General features: G+C 37.0%; 1 non-coding gene across 1 annotated transcript; it reads left to right on the top strand.

Moving 5' to 3' along the window:
- Window positions 1-10896: 10896 nt before the first annotated feature.
- LOC122126926 lies at window positions 10897-10998 on the top strand. The gene has a single exon (XR_006151046.1). It is a non-coding gene; the product is annotated as a U6 spliceosomal RNA (small nuclear RNA).
- The last annotated feature ends 6119 nt before the right edge of the window (window positions 10999-17117 follow it).

The following is a 17117-nucleotide window of genomic DNA, read 5'->3' as shown; positions in this document are numbered from 1 at the left end:
TTTCATAGCAATTACACTGAACTAGGTTGTGGACACATTCTAATGTAAATAATGTACTGTGTTCAAGTAAAATGTTTGAGGATCCAAAATTTTAATATGCCTGTGGTCCTAAAACCAATACCTTACTGATATTGAGTGATAAATACAACTTCCCATAAGTACAGAAGTTTTCCTTGTATCTTTTTAATATATATTTTTATTGTAAAGGCACTGTACACAGGGGCTACAGTTACATAAGGAAGGTAATGAGTACATTTCTTATTAAGCATTGTTACCCAATCCTTTGTTTTTCCCCTACCGTTCCTTCCTTTCACATCACCCAAATCCTCCCTCTAACCCCCTCTGATAGTATATACACTGATAGGATATTCTCCTGCTACTTTGGTTGTTGAGAGTGTCTACAAGAGCAGGCATTCCGTGGGGAGCAGGGAGACACCTTATGACCTTTATTACTGAGATTTCTGAATGACTTGCTATCACTTGTACTACATTTTGCAAGTCGAATCTCATGCCTTAAAACGTAGCAGTTTTTAAGAGGTAAGAGGAGTGGTAAAAGAACTCTTAGAGACAAATACATCTTCAACATATTTGGTTCCAAGCATTCCATCTAAGGCATATTCAACAAGTAGTGAAACTTGTGTTGACTGTAACTATGTGTTTTTCTCCATGTGCGTTTATACATGAGTATATGTATATGTGTATTTGTGAGTATAGTAACATACATGTGTACATATATAAGGGCACATACATATATGCATATATGCATATATAAATATATAAAAATATTTTCATATATATCAAGTGTTCAGTGATTTAATCTATAGTTCCTAACACATTGTCATTCTCACAAAGTGTACATGGTAAACTACTTTAAGGATCTGTGCTCTATGCTGGGTATCCTTTGTACTCAATTCCCCATTATCTTGTTTTTCATCCCTGTGAACAATTTCAGTCTACTTTCCATAGGATAGCTTTGTTTCATTACATGTAGTTACTCACTGATACTCAAAGCAAAAGGTTGTTTGTAAAAGAAAAAGTACTTTTAGGTCACAGGTTAAAATTATCTTATCCATCCCAATGATTCATAGGAAAATAAAATTTATAATAGTAATAAAAGTGAGAAGGAATTCCTAGATCTGTTGTTTTACCATTTAGAATGGCAAATAATATCACATCACTGTTGTAACTCTTAAATAAGTCAAGGGTAACTGATTGTCTTTATCATGTTCCCACAAACCAGTGGATCCTGAAGGATAATAATAGACCACCAGAAATTCTAAGTAGCAGACATGAAGCATGAAAGAGAAAGTGAGGAAATGAGAGAGAGTATAAGAGAGAGAGAAATATCATAATACTGAAAGTACATAACATAAATAAGAGCTGCATGAGAATATTCATATGGCTATCTTTAGACACTACAGGTACATTTGGAACTAATTGTTGTATAATAACCAATCAACATAAAATATAAAGAGTTTCATGGAGGTCGGAGGAAGATGGTAGAGGAGAACCTGGAGGCTAAACAAACTCTCACATACAAAGCAGCTTTAGTGTTCCAGTGAACAGTATTAGCCTAGATAATCACACCAAGTGTGCCATCACTGTACACATTGTTTGGCTAGAGAGGGAAGATCCAGGCAAGAAGACAGGTCTGAGCACTTGCCAGTAGCTGCGGTTGTGGCAGCAGCTACGGCACCCATAGCCACCATATCTACAACAGAGAGTCCAGGACAAAAGCGCCATATGCAGTGGGTGAGAGGATTCTACTCAACACCAACAAGAACTGACAAGGAGCAGATAAATTCATCCTGAAGATCACAGACCAGTGATACCCAGGAAGAAAGACTCCTGTCTGAGTAAAATCCTGACATCCTCACTCCTCTTGGAGCAGAGGAAGGAAGGCTGCCCCTCCCTAGCACCAGACATCATCTTTGATACTGAGAATGGCCAGGCTGAGCAACTAGCTCCAACTCAGGCCTTGGAAGAAAACAAAAGAGTCATTTAGCAGGTCACAGGAATCTGACCTGACCTCCCAGGCTCAGATCCACTCAGGAAAAAGTCACCTAGCCCAAGCAGAGAGAGTTCTGCCCCCCAGAGGAGTGACTATCTTCAGTGGGTTAACAGAACCAGTGGCTGCCCCTACCTACAGCAGCCTAGACAATCAATTGAAATTCAGTAAACGTAAACCTTGAAAATGGCTCCAGGCTGGGCTCTGGGAGTGTCTCAGGAGCTAGCCCCTCAGGGAAAAGATACTGTTTGCTGAAATGCCTCAACCCTAAACAGAACTTAGACTCATCACAGCATCTCCACACTAGAGGAAACAGCCATCTTTCTCTTTCGTGATACTAAAAGCAGATCTCCCTCCCACTGAACTAGCCTGAAGGAGGATCACAAAATCCTAGATAAAGCGGAGCATTTTATTGACTACTCAAACAAACTAATGTAAGAAATCAATCAAGCCACAGGAAAACAAAACACAAGAAGCAGACCAGCCACTCCACGAAGAGACTGGTTACAGACAAAGTGGAGACACAGGATCTTCCCATTCCACACCCCTCCCCCCCAAAAAAAATTAAAGAACTCTTTTTGGTACCATTTTTTTAAATTTTTTAATTGTTTTCTATTAATCATTTTTTTCTTCTTCTCCTAATTTTTATTTTAGGTGTGTGTGTGTGTGTGTGTGTGTGTGTGTGTGTGTGTGTGTGTGTGTGTGTGTGTGTATGCTTTTTAAAAAAATCGCTATTGACCTTTTGGTCCTTTTTAATTTTTTTATATCTTTTGTCTTTCTTTTTTTTTGCGTGACCTAATTGCTGTTTTGCCTCATCCCAAGATCAATACCCATCATCGTTTATTAGAACTTATCCCCTATTGTGTACATAATTAATCCAAAAATGTATTACTTAATTCACAAACTTTTAGGCTTAACTTTTTTTGTCTTTTTTTTCCCCCAGGGCTGAGCACCGAACCCAGGGCCTTGCACGCGCTGGGCAAGTGCCCTTCTGCTGGGCTAAACCCCCAGAAACAGGCTTAACATTTTAATAGAAGTATTATATCTTTATAACATATAATTTTCAAGTAAATACTTTTAAGAATTTTTATTTTTTAGTTTTTCATGTCTCCTTTCTATCATCCCACTGCTGTCATCTTATCCTTTTCTCCTCTCAATATCACTTTTTAAAGTCACATAATTTTTAAGTGTTTCACTTTTTAAATTTAAATTTTTCTTTTTCCATTTTTGATTTTCTTCTTTTTAATTTCTCTCTTGCCATTCTGTCCAATCCCTTTCCCTCTCTGAGATTAGGACTTGGTTAAATTTACTTTAACCTCTCCACACACTTCTAATCCTGTTTTTCCCCACATTTCTTCCTAAACATAATACTTTCTGATTTGAAAAATTCGTCTTTGCTGTTCTTAGCCCATTAATGGATAGTTGTTTGATGTTGAATAGATTGTATCTGTTGAACTAGGTTGTATCTACAGCTATTTTGACTGTGCAACTACAGGACTTTGGTTGATGCTTGCCTTAAAATAGTATTTTAGCAAAAAATTGGTGTCACTTTCATATCAAGTGTGCAGAACAAGCCGGAAAACAGGAGAAAAATGGCAAGTGTGGGTATCTCAACTCTCATTCATGATAATCCAGTGACAGAACTGTTAATGAATAATCCAGAGGAGAGTTCCCGCAAAGAACTAAAAACACTACTGGTAAACGTGGTGAATGAAAAGACTGAAAGCTTGCAAAGGACTCAGTTTGAACGTGATAGGAAGAAAGAGGAGGCAAACCAAACAACAGGAATCTCATGACTGTGAGGAAACTGCTCAAAGATTGATACAGTAATTGCGTGAACAGGTTGAGAACAAAGACAAATAAAGCAATTGTGTGAGCAGGCTGAGAACAATCAAAGAGAAAGAAAGGTATTGTGTGAGCAGACAGAGAACAGACGAAGAGAGACACAGGAATTGCATGAGCAGGCTGAGAAAAGTCAAAGAGAACTACAGGAATTGCATGAACGTGAGGAAGCTAATCAAAGGGTAACACAGGAATTGTGACAGCAGTATGAGAATAGACAAAGATCAATAGAGGCATTCATGGAATCCATAAACAGACATCTGAATGAATTCAGAGAGACCACAAAGGGAATGCTGAATGGAGCCCGACAGCAGGAATGGGAGTCCAAGTAAACCATAACCAATCAACTAAGTGATTTGAGAAACCAAATTAAGGAAGTAAAGAAGTTCACACAAAATCTAAAACAAAGCTCCAACAAAGAATCTGAAGCCTACAAAGCTGACCAATTAAAAGGAAAAGAAATAAAAAACCAAGTAGAAAGACTTAACAGTAGGTCAGGCCATGCAGTAGATCTGATCTCAGGGATTGAAGAGAGCCTAGGTATTAAAAAGAACATACAAGTATCCAAGACAAATCGAAGAAACATGATAGATCTATTCAACATTTGGAATAGACAATCAGAAGGCCTTCTCTGAGGACAATTGGTGTAGAGGAGCACCTAGAGACAGAAGTTAATTGTCTAGGAAATTTGTTTAACAGGATCCTAGCAGAGAACTTCCAAAACATACAAAAAGATAGGCCTATTCAGATACAAGATGGTTGTAGAACCCCAAATAGACCAGACCAGAACAGCACTTCCCATTGTCACATTATAATCCACACAGGATCAATTCAGACCAAGAATAACTTCCTAAAAGATGTCAAGAAGAAAAGATCAATCACCTATAAAGGAAAACCAATTAGAATCATCTCATATTTTTCAGCAGAGATAATTAAAGCAAGAAGAGCCTGGAAGGCTGTATGCCATGCCCTAAAGACAAACAATTTTCAACCAAGAATACTGTACCCAGATAACTCTCCATCATAACCGAAGGTCAAATAAAAACCTTCCATAGCAAAGAAAAACTGAAAAATATATCTCTACCAAACCAGCCCTACAAAAAATACTTAAAGATGGCCTACACACAGAAAACCAACAAGACCACAATGACGGCTAAGAAACCACACCCAAACTGAGAATCCAAGAACCATAGGAAGAACCAAGTTTCCACAGCCCCAACGGAGGTGGATAGCATGGCAGGAGCTACCAAACACCTCTCAGTCCTAGCTCTCAACATTAATGGACTTAAAGCTCCAATTTAGCGAAATAGTCTGTCTAGTTGGATTAAAAAGCAAGATAATTCTATCTCTTGCCTTTAGGAGTCACATCTTGCCAATAAAAACAAAAACATTTTGATAATGAAAGGCTAGAATAAAATCTACCAAGCAAACGGCTGCTATAAACAGGAAGGAGTTGCAATAATAATATCAGATAAAATATGCTTCAAATTAAAATTAGTGTAAAGAGTTAAAGAAGGTGGCTACATACGACTTATGGGTTCTCTACTTCAGGAGGAGATTACAATTCTAAATATGGAATCGCCAAACAATGGAGCACCCAAATTTATCCAAGAAACACTATGTTCCCTCAGATCTCACATAGATCCAAAGACATTAATTCTTGAGGATTTTAACACACCACTATCCCCACTATATAGATCAAATCGGCAAAAAATCAACAGAGAAACCACAGATGTAAAAAACTGCATAGATCAACTAGATTTAACAGATATCTACTGAATGAATATTTCATCCAGTAGCATCAGAATACACGTTTTACTCTGCAGCACATGGAACATTTTCCAAAAGAGATCACATTTTAGGTCACAAAGCAAACTTGTCCAAATTCAGAAACACTGAAGTTACACCTTGCATTCTCTCAGACCACAAGGGAATAAAATTAGAACTCAACACCAAAAGCCACCAAAAAAGTCTTGTAACACATGAAGGCTGAAAAACACACTGTTGAATAAACAGGGGGTCACAGAACAGATTACAAAGGAAATTCAAATGTCCATGATATTCAACAAAAATGAACACACAAATTACCAGCCCTTCTGGGACACTGCAAAGGCAGTACTCAGAGGCAAGTTTATAGCTCTGAGTTCCTACACCAACAAATTAGAGAGATCTGAAACCAACCATTTAATGAGACATCTGAACCACCTTGACAAAGAGCAGCAAGATAAACTCCAATTCAATAGATTGAAAGAAATAATTAACATTAAATCAGAGTTAAACGAATGAGAATAAACAAAACACAGAAAGAATCAACAAAACAAAGAGTTGGTTCTTTGAAAAAATTAACAAAATTGACAGACCCTTAGAAAGTCTTATCAGAAAAAGAAGGAACACACTCAAATAAATAAACTCAGATGTGAGAATGGAAACATCAACACAGAAACAACCAAGATTCTGAACATTATAAGGGAATATTTTCAAAACTTTATGCTAATAAGTTTGAAAACTTGGCAGAAATGGACCTTTTGCTAGCAATTATCAACATGCAAATACTAAACCAACATGAGTTAAAGCATAGTAAGGGGCCTATATCAAGTGTTGAAATAGACACAGCAATAAGAGACCTCCCATCTAAGAAAATCCCTGATGGATTTACAGCGGAATTATACAAGACCTTCAAAACAGAGCTCACACCAATACTCCTCCAACTCTTCAATGAAATTGAAAGAGAAAGTTCTCTACCAAACTCATTCTACGAAGCCATCATAACCTTCATTCCAAAACCAGGCAGGGAATCATCAAAGAAAGAGAACTATAGACCCATTTCTTTGAAGAACATTGATACAAAACTTTTCAACAAAAGTTTGGCCAATCGACTTCAACAATTCATCCAAAAAATCATACACTAATATCATACAGGATGTATTTCAGGGATGCAAACCTGGTTCAATATACACAAATCAATTAATTTAATTTATCACATCAACAAGAACAAGGATTAAAACCACATGGTTATCTCAAAAGATGCAGAAAAAGCATTGGACCAGATCCAACACCCCTTTATGATGGAGGTTCTGGAAAAATTAGGAATCCATAGAACATTCCTCAATACAATAAAAGCTGTATATGGAAAACATACAGCCAGCATTATAATTAATGGTGAAAAACTAAAGCTATTTCCTCTTAACTCAGGAATGAGAAAAGGATGTCCACTCTCTTAACTTCTCTTCAATTTAGTATTAGAATGCCTAGCTACAGAAATAAGACAATATGCCAATATAAAAGGGATCCAAATAAAGAAAGAAGAAGTAAAATTCTCCCTCTTTGCAGATAAAATGATCTTGTACTTAAAGAATCCCACGGACTCCACTCCAAAATTACTCAAGCTAAATCAAAACTGTCAAAATAGCAGGGTATAAAATTAACCCTCAGAAATTAATGGCTTTTCTGTATGCCAACAATGAGAAAAGTGAGGCTCAAATCAAGAAAGGTTTTCCATTTGTAAGAGCCCCACAATAAATGAAATACCTAGGAATTAACTTAACCAAAGAAGTGAAGGACATTTATGATGAAAACGTTAAAAATCTGAAAAAGGAAATCAAAACAGAACTTAGAAAGTGGCAAAACCTCCCATGCTCCTCGATAGGAAGGATGAACCTTGTGAAAATGGCAATATTTCCCAAGGCTATCTACAAGTTCAATGCCATACCTATCAATATTCCAACCGCATTCTTCAAGGAAATAGAAGAGGCAATACCAAAATTCATATGGAACAACAAAAGACCCCCAATTGAAAAAAGCAATCCTTAACAGAAAGAACAGTGTTGGAGGAATATCAATACCAAATTTCAAACTCTACTACAAAGCCATAGTAATTAAAACAGTTTTGTACTGGCACAAGAAAAGACCTCAGGAACAATGGAATAGAATTGAAAACCCAGAAATGAACCTACAGACCCATAATCATCTAATATTCAATAAAGGATCTAAAAAGATAAATAGAAGAAAGGCTGTTGAGTAAATGCTACTGGCAAAATTGGTTAATCACTTGTAGAAAATTAGATCCTTATATATCACCCTGTACCAGAATCAACTCCAAATGTATCAAAGACCTCAGAGTCAAAGCAGATATTCTGAAAACATTACAGGATGGAATATGAGAAACCCTAGGTCTCCTTAACAAAGGCTGAAATTTTCTGAAAAGAAACGTAAAAGCACAACAAATGAAAGTTTGGACAAATAGGATTGCATGCAGTTGCAGAGCTTCTGCATGGCAAAGGACATAGCTAGCAGGATCAATAGAAATCCCACGGAATCAGAGAGGATCTTCACTAGCCATAAAACCAACAAGGGTTTCACATCTAAAACAGATCTGGAAATCAAAAAATTAAATCCTCCAACAACAAATATTCAAAGAAAATACTGCCCAATAAATAAGTGGGCTAAAGACATAAAGACAAACTTCTCTGAAGAGGAAAGGATGGTGACCAATAAAGACATGCAGAAATGCTCAACCACCCTAGCCATAAAAGAAATGCAAATCAATCAACATTGAGATTTCACCTCACCCAAGTTAGAGTGGCTATAATCAAGAACTCTAATAACAACAGATGCTGGAGGGGATGTGGACAGAAGGGAACCTTACTTCATTGCTAGTGAGAGTGTAATTTTGTTCAACCACTTTGGAAAATAGTATGGAGGTTCCTACAAAGACTCCACATAGAGCTCCCCTATGACCCAGCAATCCCACTTTTGGGCATTTGCCTAAATGATCACAAACAAGACCATACTAAAGCTACCACACAGATATATTTATTGCAGCATTACCATAGCTAAGATATGGAACCAACTCAGATGTCCCTCAGTAGATGAATGGATCAAGAAAATGTTGTATATATACACAATGGAATTCTATGTCTCTATCTGAAACAATGATATTGCCCCATTTGTTAGGAAATGGAAAACTTGGGAAAAAAAATTTATTAAGTGAAGTAAGCCAGGCCCAAGAAACAGAGGTCCCATGGTTTCCCTTATTAGCAATTACTAGTGTATGTCTGAGACATGCAGAAATTGTTAGATAAGTTGATGTTAGGTGAAATGAACCCCAAGATAAGAATTCAATTTTTTTTCTGTAATTATTTCTAGCATATTTATAAGATGATTTCTTTGTTACTTTGTATGTCCCTTCTGCATGGTATAACACCTGTTTTCGCTGTATTTGATGTTGGTATAATTTGTGGAGGGGAAGGGAAAAAATTTTTTAAATATGGATACATGTGGACCCATTGCAACAATGAGATATACAAGACATTATGTCGAAAAACAAATTTTACAACTTTGGATGGGGGAAAGGCAGAGGGGGAAACGGGACGTAAGAGAGGTGAGATGGGAAGGGATAGTAAGGGGAAACAAAAGAGTATGCAACAATGCTTGACAAGAAATGTACTCATTACCTTGCCCATGTAATTGTAACCACTCTGTCTGGTATTTTCACACACAAAAAAACCCACGAAAAACCATAAAATATAAAGTATTTTTGATAAAAAATAAAAATGACTCAGAATAAATAATCAATGCAAAAACAATCTTTACAGAAGCAAACTCTCAGAGATATTACATGACTTTGAAAAGGATAAAGTGGCTGAATTTAATATAAATTTAGAAGTATGACCATTCAAAAATATAAAAAGATATTCTTTATTTCATTATATAACCCAAAACAGAAAGTAAATGTTGTTTAGATGATTTTTTAAAATACAGTCTCTCAGGTGCTGAGAGGGTGGTTCAGTGTAGAGTGCTTGCCTTGCATGCATGAGGTCCTGGGTTTGATTCCTCAGCACCACATAAGCAGAAAAAGATGGAAGAGATGCTGTGACTCAAGTAGTAGCAATAGCCTTGAGCTGAAGTGCTGAGAGACAGCACCCGGACCCAGAGTTCAAGCCCCACAACCAACAAAAATAAAACAAAAACAAAACAAAATACAATCTCTCACTTTTGTGTGCTCAACATTGTAACACTAGTGCTTCAGTCTAGGGCTAAGATTTTAGGTGTGGACATTTATCAACACTCCTGATTCAGATTCTAATTGATAAAAATTTTAATCAATGTTTTGTTATTAATTTTGCTCTTTGTAAATTCACATATACCTATAAAAAACAGTGTGGCCATCCCAATAACATTCTCAAAGTATTTCCTAATGATGACTTACAAAAAGTTGTATTATATTACAACAAGGAAAGCCATGCTACAAATAAGGAAAACCAATATATAAATATTAATGATTAATAAAATAAAAAACAAAACATTTACCTCTATTTCTAGTATTTGAAATGTACTACATATTCGATTTATTATTTTCTCATATTGCTGTATATTTAAAACTGCCTTAGTCTATGATGTTCAACAAGAATTTTATAGACTATGAGTAGCCTTTAAAGTTACCCACTAAGATTATTATTTATGGTTCATCTCATCATTTGTATATGGCTTATACCATCATTTATTCCTCGCTAACACATAAAGTAAGGAATCCCTTAAATTTTAACAGAAACTGTGAAGTTAATGTCTTAAATCTTCACTCTGCTTCTTTACACAAACACTTTGCAATTTCTCATTAGTAAAGTTTCTATAAACTCTGAAATGTACATACTTAGTAGTATATGACTGCTACCATGGATCTTAAATGCTTTATGGAAAAGTTTTACAGCGTGCTAAATAGTCTTAATTTTGGCATATATGAGCAAATTCCCAAAATTAAACATATTTAAAACATTAAAACTTTTAACAAACCTTAACACTTTCTATAGTGTTCATTATGGCAGGTTCCTTGTACAGAATAATTGAATTCCTCCTCCTACACATCCGTTGAACAACAAATATATGGAATTATTTTGTTTTGGACATGTCAATCTTGACTTTATTCTTAAATGTGTTCTTTTGTAAGAAATACATGGTTCTAAAATTTCACAACAATTCTTTTGAATTTAATTTTTGTGGAATTGTCTAGTTTAAGAAAATCAATTACACTTTATATATAAAATTGTTCTGTGCTCAATTCAGTAGCACATACACTAACATTGGAACAATAAAGAGAAGAATATCCCCTGACTGAGGATGACACTCGACTTCGTGAAGCATTCCAGATTTTTAAAAGAACAGATGCTGGATAGGATGTGGACAGAAGGGAACCTTAATGCCTTGTTGTTAGGAATTTAAACTTGTTCGAAGACTTTGGAAAGTATGGAGGTTCCTCAAAAGACTACATAGAGCGCCCCTAACATCCAGCAATCCCATTTTGGGCATTCACCCAAATGATCACAAACAAGACCATACTAAAACTACCAACAAAACTATGTTCATTGCAGCATTATTTACCAAAGCTAAGATATATAACCAAACCCGATGTCCCACAGTAAACGAATGGATCAAGAAAATGTGTGTGTGTGTATGCGTGTGTGTGTGTGTGTGTGTGTGTGTGTGTGTGTGTGTGTGTGTGTACTGGAATTCTATGCCTCCATCAGAAAGAATGACATCACCCAGTTTGTTAGGAAATGGAAAGACTTGGAAAAAATTATATTAAGTAAATTAAGCCAGGCCCAAAGAAGTGAAGTAAGCCAGGCCCAAAGAAACATAGGTACCATGGTTTCCTTATTTTCAATAACTAGTATGTGTCTGCTACAAGTAGAAAACATCATATAAGTTGATGTTAGGCAAAATGAACCCCAAGATAAGGATTCAAATGGTTTTTCTTTCTTGCGATTGTTTCTAAGATATTTATAAGATCATTTCTTTGTTGCTTTGTATGTTCCTCCTGCAAGCTAAAGCCCCTGTTTTCACTGTATTTGATGTTGGTACTATTTGTAGAGTGGAAGGGAAACACAAATCGTTTAAATAGGGATGCAGGTGGACCCATTGCAACAATGAGATGAACAAGTCGTTGTGTCAAAAAATGATTTTGGCCGGGGGTTGAGGGATGTGGACAGTGGGGGGACTGGGATGGGGGAGGGGTTAGTGGGGGTGGGGTGGAAGATGGGCAGGGATGGGAAGGGGAAACAAAGGAGGAGCAAGTGGACCCATTGCAACAATGAGATGTACAAGTCATTATGTCAAAAAATGAACTTTACAACTTTGGTGGGAGGAGGACCGGATGGGGGAAGTGGGGGAGTATGGGAAGGGATGGGAAGGGGAAGCAAAGAGGAGGCAACAATGCTTGATAAGAAATGTACTCGTTATCTTGTCCATGTAATTGTAACTCCTCTGTCAGTATTCTCACAATAAAAATAAAAGAAATGTACTCAATAACTCACCCATGTAATTGTAATCCCTCTGTATGGCATTTTCAGAATTAAAAAAAAAGAAACATAGGTCCTATGGTATCCCTTATTTGCAATAACTAATGTATGTCTGGGATAAGCAAAGAAGGTATGGTAAGGCGAAAAAAAGTAGTAGGCAACAATGCTTGATAAAAAATGTACTCATTACCTTTTCCATGTAATTGTAACTTCTCTGTAGGGTATTTTCACAATTTTAAAAAAAAGGTCAAAAGCATGTGCATATGACTAGATAAGATTATGTTAAGGTAAATGAACCCCATGATAAGGACACAAATGGTTTTTTATTTCTTCCTGTGGTTTCTAATATATTTCTAATGTACGATGTGATTTTTTATATGTGCATCCCCCACAGTTAAACCCCTGTTTTCACTGTATCTGATGTTGGTGCACTTCCATCTTGTATGTACACTTCTCTAACTTGGGGATGGAAAGGGAAAAAACAAAAGGCTTAAATAAGCATACAGTATGACCATTGCAACAATGTGACGCACAAGAGAGTATGTTGAAAAATGAACTTTACAATTTAGGAGGGGAGGGGAGGGAAGTGTACTTGTGGAGGTGGGAGGGAAGGGATCGCGGGGGAAAACAAAGGAGGAGGTAACAATGCTTGATAGGAAATGTACTCATTAGCTTTTCATGTAACTGTAACCACTCTGTACAGTACTTTTACAATAAAAAATATAAAAATGTTCTCGGATGGAAGAGAATATTTCCCCTATTTTACCAATGTAATATCGTTAACAAAGAAATTAATGCAAAATACTGATATGAAGATATTTTGAATAAATATGTGTGTATGTGTATGTGTGTGTGTGTGCGTGCCTGCGCATTTTCGTTCTCAGAGTTTGAATTCAGTGCACCAAGGTCTCACTAGGCCATTCCTCTCTAGATTGATGAGCTACTATATAAGCTACATCTCCATTCTTGGCTCTTTGCTAGTTCATTAATTTTTTAAAATATTTTTATTACTTTTTTATTGTGAACATACTGTATAGAGGGGTTACAATTACATGGGCAAGATAATGAGTACATTTCTTATCAAGCATTGCAGCCTCCTCCTTTGTTTACCCTTCACATCCCTTTCCAGCCTCCCCCTGCCCCCCCACCCCATCCTCACCCCCCCCCACCAATGTTGTAAAGTTCGTTTTCAACATAACAACTTGTACTTCTCATTGTTGCAACGTGTCCACCTGTATCCTTAAACGACTTGTTTTTCCCCTTCTCCTCCACAAAGTATACCGACATCAAATATAGTGAAAGCAGGGGTTATACTGTGGGGGAGGGACATACAAAGCAAAAAAGAAATAATTTTATAAATGCATTAAAAAATGCATTAAAGAAAAAAACATTTAAATACATATCTAAGGGTTCATTTTCCTAACATCACATTATCTGACCTTTTCTGCTTGACTCATACATATACTAGATATTGCAAATAAGGGAAACCATGGGACCTATGTTTCTTTGGGCTTGGGTTACTTCACTTCTTTGGGCCTGGCTTAATTCACTTAATATAATTTTTTCCAAGTATTTCCATTTCCTAATAAACTGGGTGATGTCATTCTTTCTGATGGAGGCATAGAATTCCATTGTAATTTTTTTTAAAATAATCTCATGAATAGTTTTTGTCCTGATTGACTTCCAACGGTTATCCACAGATCTCAGTTTCCTGAGTAGACAGGATTACAGGTGTGACAAACCAGCACAAGGCTTTCAGAATAATTTATAAAGTAGAAGAAAATTGAGTTCATGGAGGCTTGTTTATCATCTCCTGCTTTTAAAGCATTTTGGAGTGATTATATGTGAATTTATTTCGTTTTGGATTCTTAAAAGACAGTAAGTGATGGTATTTAAAAGTTTTAATCATTTTTTTATTCGTCATGTGGCATGATCTCTGGGCTTGGCCGCTGTCCCTGTGCCTTTCAGCTGAAGGTGAGTGCTCTACCCCTTGAGCCACAGTGCCACTTCTGCTTTCCTAGTGGTTTATTGGAGATAAGAGTCTCAGACTTTCCAGCCCGGGCTGGCTTTGAAGCGCAATCCTCAGATCTCAGCTTCCTCTGTAGCCAGGATTATAGGCGTGAGCCACCAGCTACTGGCTAGTTTTAGTACTTTTTAAAATGTATACTGGAACTGTGGAACAGAAGAAATTTGTCTCTCTTTAGACCTCAATTTATGAGCTCAGCTCTGAGCATGATAACCCAATGTCACCAACACTGTGTTGAAGACAAAATGTGACAGAAAACAATTACCATCGGCAATAATTGCTATGCTATTATTTCTTGGACAACATGAATATTGAATTGAGAGAGTAAGGGAATGGAGAGGATTTTACCTACTTTTTTATTGCTTACTTTTGGAAATTTTGACTCATTTCCTTCCCCACTGTGTGTCTTTGGGCCATGCACTTAGTGCCTTTGGGCCATGCACTTAGTGCCTTTAATTAAAATATTTCCTAACACTAAAATGGTAATAATATTAGAATTATAGCAAATGTTTTCTTAAGAATTAAGAGAAATAAAACTTGTGAAATACTTAACATAAACTTCTAGGAATTACAATTACAATTACATGGGCAAGATAATGAGTATATCTCTTATCAAACATTGTTGCCTCCTCCTTTGCTTCCTGTTCCCTGAGATTTTTAGAAAAAAAAGGAGATAAGGTATGAAAGAACAGCATAGAAGGATATACAACTTATCACACAGAGATTAAGAACTAGCCTAAGAGATTTAGAATGCTAAAGGCAATGAGGAATAAGCCTAGTTGATAACTAGTTTTTCAATAACCAAAAATGGTTCTCTAGAACAATTTCTAGTACACCTTAGTTACTATCACTTATCCTTCCATCGAGTTATTCCTTCTATTCTATCACAACTGTTAATTAGCCTCTGCGTTTTTGGTACCATGATTAACCAAAAAGATTTCCAAATGTCACTTAGACTATCCTTCTCTCTGTGATTAGCAGTGACCACACAAAATCCTGGAATCTTTGAATTTCCAGAATAATTCTTCACCTAACATCTAAGCACATTCCTGGCATTAGTTGCTTTGACCTAATGACCAAAATTTTTTTTTTAACAGAGTATGCTATAGTAAGTAAAGTACATGAATTAGGGACTATTGTCAGGTCTCAGTATGGAAGGAGCAATTATATATTCAAAGTATGGTTTCTTTATTTTGCATTTACTAACTAAATGGTTTTTTTTTTTTATTGTGAAAATAGTGTACAGAGGAGTTACAATTACATGGGCAAGATAATGAGTACATTTCTTATCAAGTATTGTTGCCTCCTCCTTTGTTTCCCCTTCCTATCCCTTCCTATCCCCCCCATCTCTACTGCCCCCCCCCCCGCCAAAATTGTAAAGTTCATTTTTCAACATAACGACTTGTACTTCTCGTTATTGCAATGGATCCACCTGTATCCCTATTTAAACGATTTGTTTTTTTCCATTCCCCTCCACAAATTATGCCAACATTAAATACAGTGAAAGCAGGGGTTATATCCTGGGGGGGGGGGGACATACAAAGCAACAAAGAAATCATCTTATAAATATATTAGAAACAGTCACATGAATGAAAAAATATTTGAATACTTTTTTTTTTATTATTGCTAGTCCAGGGGTTTAAACTCAGGGCTAGGGAATTATTTCTGAGCTTTTTTTTTTTTTTTTTTTTTTAGGCTAGCACTCTACCACTTGAGGCATAGCACCACTTCCAGTGTTTTTCTGTTTATGTGGTACTGGGGAATTGAACCCAGGGTTTCATGCCTGCTAGGCAATCACCGTACCATGAAGCCACATTCCCAGAACCCTAAATGAATTTCTTAAGAAGACATTACATTTTGATTCCGTAACTATGTATCATAATTTTGTCTAGGTGCCAGAAAATGATGTAGAAAAAAATACAATATGAGAAGTCTAGTAAGGCTGGATAGAAAATGAATAACTGTCATGGTCTAGCTAGGGTACAGAGAGGCTTATGTCATGGAGCTGTTTCAACAGGCTGAGCGAGACAGCTCCTGATCCACAGCCCACCTCCAGAATGAGAGGGCCACTATGGGGTCTAGCCACATGGGGAAAATGGGCCACCTCCTCCAGGACATTCAACCAGTTCATGTGAGAGAGAGGGAGAAAGAAAGTGAGAACTACACTTAAGCCCTGTGCTGGTGGCTCAGAACTCTAATCCCAACTACACAGGAGTCTGAGAAATGAGGATCATGGTTCATAGCCAGCCCGGTAAGGAAAGTCTATGAGACTCTTATCTCCAAAGATCGACCAGAAAACTGAAAGTGGTCCTGTGGGCTCAAGTGGTAGAGCGCTAGTCTTGAGCTGAGGAGCTCCAGAACAGCGCTCAGACCTAGAGTTCAAGCCCCATGACTGACAAGAAGTGGACTTCCCACTACAAAAAGTGGGCTGAATAGCACCCATTTAACTAGGGAAGATGGTAGAGAAGTCAAGCCTAGATTTCTGTGAACTTGAGATCATAAGTAGGTCACCCAGCTTCTCCATGCCTTGTTGTCCCCAGTTGCAAAACTCAACACAGTGAAGGATACCCTTCCTCATGGGAATAGGGTAATGATGAACGAGAGCCATGTTTTGTTTCATAATCCCACACCCGTTGCCCCATTAATAACAAGGGACACCTGAGCCCTTTCCAGATAACTTCCTGTCTTATGCTCACAGAATTGTTGAGAACATTACCTGAAGGCCACTCCCTCTGTGCCTAGCCATGTTCCAGAGATCCCTCTATATAAATCCCTTGTTTCCTCACAACTGTTCTGTGAAGAGACTGAGTTCCGATTGTTGTGGCCCTACCCAGAGCTTTATCTGTGGTCAAGAATCGGCTGCCATGGACTAAGAGTTTGTGATAATCCATCTAAACTGATGACTGAGCATGGCTCTACATGTCTACCATCCCAACTACAGAAGACCAGG

The sequence above is a fragment of the Dipodomys spectabilis genome, unplaced genomic scaffold (genome assembly GCF_019054845.1).
Source record: "Dipodomys spectabilis isolate Male_0828 unplaced genomic scaffold, ASM1905484v1 ptg000291l, whole genome shotgun sequence".
NCBI lineage: Eukaryota > Metazoa > Chordata > Mammalia > Rodentia > Heteromyidae > Dipodomys > Dipodomys spectabilis.
Note: the sequence above shows the minus strand (reverse complement) of the source record. Positions and strands in the feature narration are given on the sequence as shown.